The sequence below is a fragment of the Bubalus kerabau genome, chromosome 7 (genome assembly GCF_029407905.1).
Source record: "Bubalus kerabau isolate K-KA32 ecotype Philippines breed swamp buffalo chromosome 7, PCC_UOA_SB_1v2, whole genome shotgun sequence".
NCBI classification, from domain to species: Eukaryota; Metazoa; Chordata; class Mammalia; order Artiodactyla; family Bovidae; genus Bubalus; species Bubalus kerabau.
This window is the reverse complement of record NC_073630.1, coordinates 58,617,098-58,622,446: the sequence shown is the minus strand read 5'-3', so window position 1 is coordinate 58,622,446 and position 5,349 is coordinate 58,617,098. Positions and strand designations below refer to the sequence as shown.

The window sequence follows — 5,349 nt, the reverse complement described above, 5'->3', positions numbered from 1 at the left end:
ATTAAACCACATGTTTATTATTTTGCTTTTGTAAAAATAAGTAAAAGGTCCACATTTTCTCTCTCATACCAGCCACATTTGTAGTTCTCTTTTCTGTAATGTTTAAGCATGATGGTGAACAAATTCACATTTTCATATAGCTTGGATGGGATTAATATTGACTATTTCTGAAGCACATGGTTTCAGAGGCTTATTGCTTTCTGTATTTACCTGATATTTTATAACCTTTATGAATCAGAATAATGTCCTGCACAAATTTGTTTAATTAAAGTTATGTACTTGTAACAGGACAGATACACAACTATTTGAGGTTTACAAACTACATCTTTGATAAGGGAAATGGTTTTGTGACATGTATACAATTGCTATTAAGGTGTAACTCTATATATTCTATAAAATTGTAAATATTTTATACAATACTACAAATAAAATATTTTTCTATTATATTTATTATGTTGAAACACAGTAGCTGTTTCCTGTTAGCTAATATAAACAACATAAATAACACTGTCAAACAAGTTGGAAGTGCTGACAATTCTAGGCTTCAAGATATAACTCATGCTGTAATTACACTTTTTTGTGTGGTTTAGAGTTATTCCAATATTTGTTCAGTAGATTAAAATGAGAGCATATTTAAACACCATTTATATGCCATTATTTTGTATTCTACTAAAGCAGTTTATATAATAGTTTTGTTATGTTTGGAATAAAGGAAAAATAAAAACATTGCAGCATCTAGGCAATAGAGTTTCAGAAACAACTTAAGATAGTTCCTCTCTCAAAATTTTGGGAGGATAGGGAATAGGAAACACTAGAACAATTTGGAAATCTGAAAAGTGGCAGTTCACTTTTGGTGACAATGGTATGTGTATGCTTCAGTGGAAAACATCTGGTGATGAAAATGGACAACAGAGGATCAGGGCTTCTACAGAAGGAAAGGGGGACTAAGAATAAGAAAAGTGGGTATTAATGTCCAACACTAATATTACAGGTTTTGCATCTGGGATCTTTCTTTGCATTTGCAGTAGATAAACTCATGAGCTGATGACCAGTGATTTCTGCCATGGTGACTAGAGAAAGATCTACAGGGTCAGTGTAAATGACTTCTAAAATAACATCCTGAGCATGGTGGTAAACCAGCATCCCATCTTCTTCTCTGCAGGTCAGAAATTTATTATCTTGGGAATTTAGTTGAGGAAAGCGCTGCTTACAAAATTCATCTCCTAGAGATCCCACAGGGGCAATGACCAGAATCGCATAATGATAAGCAGTGTACATACAGTAGAAGTCCCAAAAGTATAAGTTAGTATTGGGGTTAAAAAGTTTTTCTGCTGCATTCTCAAACCTGTATCTTCCATAAGGTGAATGCTGGGGTGGATTCCCAGTATTTAATTCAGTGCTGCAGCTTAAGGAAGTGAAAGTGAAAGTCCTCAGTCATATCTGACTCTTTTCGACCCCATGGACTATACAGTCCATGGAATTCTCCAGGCCAGAATACTGGAGTGGGTAGCCTTTCCCTTCTCCAGGGGATCGTCCCGTCCCAATCCAGGGATTGAACCCAGGTCTCCTGCATTGCAGGTAGATTCTTTACCAGCTGAGCCACAACGGAAGCCCAACTGAAGATGCCTTCTAATTTTCCACTCATAGAAGAGCCGTGGCTGCCACTGTTACTCTTGACAGAGGGCTGCAGAGCATTCCTATGATGTTTTTGAATATAGTCAAAATATTCTTTGTGCTGGTTATGATAAAAAACAGAAAATTTTAACATCTGTCCTACAATCACTTCGGCCTTCTCCAACAGTTGTGTTAGATGAAATTTTGAATAGTCTGCTGTGTACAACTCTATAATTTCACTCCATTCAGACACAACATAATCACCACCAACTTGTTTTGAGGAAGTCTTCACTGCTATTGAGGTGCTGAGAGAGGGCATCAGAGGGCAGACAGACTGTAACCACAGTGACACAACACTAACCAATCTAACCACATGGACCACATTTTTGTCTAACTCAATGAAACTAAGCCATGCTGTGTAGGGCCACCCAAGATGAACGGGAAATGGTGGAGAGTTCTGACAAAACGTGGTCCACTGGAGAAGGGAATTGCAAACCACTTCAGTATTTTTGCCTTGAGAACCCCATGAACAGTATGAAAAAGAAAAAAGATAGGACACTGAAAGATGAACTCACCAAGTCAGTACTTGCCCAATATGTTACTAGAGATCAGTGGAGAAGGGAATGGCAGTCCACTCTAGCATTCTTGTCTGCTAAATCCCATGGACAGAGGTTCGTGACATTGTACAGGAGACAGGGATCAAGATCCCCAAGAAAAAGAAATGCAAAAAAGGCAAAATGGCTGTCTGAGGAGGCCTTACAAATAGCTGTGAAAAGATGAGAAGTGAAAAACAAAGGAGAAAAGGAAAGATATACTCATTTGAATGCAGAGTTCTAAAAAATAGCAAGGAGAGATAAGAAAGCCTTCCTCAGTGATCAGTGCAAAGAGATAGAGGAAAACAACAGAATGGGAAAGACTAGAGATCTCTTCAAGAAACTTAGACATACCAAGGGAACATTTCATGCAAAGATGGGCTCAATAAAGGACAAAAATGGTATGGACCTAAACTAACAGAAGCAGAAGACATTAAGAAGAGGTGGCAAAAATACACAGAAGAACTGTACATAAAAGGTCTTCATGACCCAGATAATCACAATGGTGTGATCACTCACCTAGAGCCAGACATCCTGGAATGTGAAGTCAAGTGGGCCTTAGAAAGCATCACTACCAACAAAGCTAGTGGAGGTAATGGAATTCCAGTTGAGCTATTTCAACTCCTAAAAGATGATGCTGTAAAAGTGCTGCACTCATTATGCCAACAAATTTGTAAAACTCAGCAGTGGCCACAGGACTGGAAAGGTCAGTTTTCATTCCAATCCCAAAGAAAGCAATGCCAAAGAATGCTCAAACTACCGCACAATTGCACTCATTTCACATGCTAGTAAAGTAGTGCTCAACATTCTACAAGCCAGGCTTTAGCAATACGTGAACCATGAACTTCCAGTTGTTCAAGCTAGTTTTAAAAAAGGTAGGTGAAACAGAGATGAAATTGCCAAATAAATAGCAAGACAGTTCCATAAAAACATCTATTTCTGCTTTGTTGACTATGCCAAAGCCTTTGACTGTGTGGGTCACAATATACTGTGGAAAATTCTGAAAGAGATGGGACTATCAAACCACCTGACCTGCCTCTTGAGAAATCTGTATGCATGTCAGGAATCAACAGTTAGAACTGGACATGGAACAACAGACTGGTTCCAAATAAGAAAGGGAGTGCCTCAAACCTCTTTATTATCACCCTACTTATTTAACTTGTATGCAGAGTACATCATGAGAAACGCTGGGCTGGAAGAAGCACAAGATGGAATCAAGATTGCTGGGAGAAATATCAATAACCTCAGATATGCAGATGACACCACCCTTATGGCAGAAAGTGAAGAAGAACTAAAGAACCTCTTGATGAAAGTGAAAGAGGACAGTGAAAAAGTTGGCTTGAAGCTCAACATTCAGAAAACGAAGATCATGGCATCTGGTCCCATCACCTCATGGCAAATAGATGGGGAAAGAATGGCTGACTTTACTTTTGGGGGCTCTAAAGTCACTGTAGATGGTGGCTGCAGCCATGAAATTAAAGATGCTTACTCCTTGGAAGGAAAGTTATGACCAACCTAGACAGCTGATACATTACTTTGCCAACAAAGGTCCGTCTAGTCAAGGCTATGGTTTTTCCAGTGCTCATGTATGGATGTGAGAGTTGGACTATAAAGAGGGCTGAGAGCCAAAGAATTGATATTTTTGAACTGTGGTGTTGGAGAAGACTCTTGAGAGTCCCTTGGACTGCAAGGAGATCCAACCAGTCCGTCCTAAAGGAGATCAGTCCTGGGTGTTCATTGGAAGGACTGATGTTGAAGCTGAAATCCAATACTCTGGCCACCTGATGTGAAGAGCTGATTCATTTGAAAAGACCATGATGCTGGGAAAGATTGAAAGCAAGAGGAGAAGGAGACAACAGGGGATGAGATGGTTGGATGGCATCACTAACTCAATGGACTTGAGTTTGAGTACCTCTGGGAGCTGGTGATGGACAGAGACCTGGGGTGCTGTTGTCCATGGGGTCACAAAGAGTGTGACACGACTGTGTGACTGAATTGCACTGCTATTGTATACTCTGTTTTTTTTTTTTTGGCTCAAAAACCAGTGTCCACTGACAGGCATCGGAAAGGGAACAGCTTTTGCCACCAGTTTTGTTGGAACTCCTTGTGTTTAAATAAATTGGAGTTCTTGTTCTCTTTCTTATGAAACAGTGCGTAATGCAGTCCTTTGATTTTTAATCCATTTCCCATGAAATCTTGAATGAGTCACAGGTAATGTTGCTATTTTGATGTTATGTGGTTCAGGAAGTTCTTCCATCTCTGCTAGGCCACTGCCTTGTGATTTGTTCCTTAGGAACTTCTTTGGTTATGCTGCCTACAACAGTGTTTTTCCAAGTGTGTTATCTGACTCAACAACCAGTACTCTGGTGTTGAGATTGAACACAAGGATGTTTTTGATATTCCTCTTATTTTTCTTTTTAAGGGGAAAATATTTTAGAAATATTAATTCTGAACCCCAATTCTAATAGCCTCTACATTTTCTTAAAAATGTTTTAGCATATTCTTAAAAATAGCTCAGAAATGTTATCTAATCTATAAACTGCATGAATGTATTAACCTAGATGATCAGAACTTCTATTAAACCTTTGTTGTTGCTGCTCAGTCACTCAGCTGCGTTCGACTCTTTGCAACCCCGTGGACTGCAGCACACCAGGCTTCCCTGTCCATCACCACTCCCGGAGCTTGCTCAAACTCATGTTCATCCAGTCGGTCATGCCATCCAACCATCTCATCCTCTGTCGTCCCCTTCTCCTCTTGCCTTCAATCTTTCCAAGAATGTGGGTCTTTTCTAATGAGTTGATTATTCATATCAGGAAACATGAGGAAAGGCAAACATGTGTAGATTATTCCAGTAAAATGACTTTTACTTATATAACATGTGTGTGCTCAGTGCCCAACTCTTTGCGACCACATGGACTGTAGCCTGCCAGGCTCCTCTGTCCATGGGATTTCTCAGACAAGAATGTTAGAGCGGGCTGCCATTCCCTTCTCCAGGGAATTTTCCCAATCCAGGGATCAAGCCCAAGTCTCTGGTATCTCCTGCACTGCAGGTGGATTCTTTGCCCACTAAGCCATCAAGGAATTCAGCTTATATAACATAGAGAGGAGCCTGGCAGGTTACAGTCCATGGGGTCACAAGAGT

At 39.9% G+C, this 5,349-nt stretch overlaps 1 pseudogene; it reads right to left on the bottom strand.

Annotated features, from left to right (window-relative positions):
- Window positions 1–966: 966 nt before the first annotated feature.
- LOC129657066 (phytanoyl-CoA hydroxylase interacting protein-like) lies at window positions 967–4,464 on the bottom strand (annotated as a pseudogene).
- Window positions 4,465–5,349: the final 885 nt, after the last annotated feature.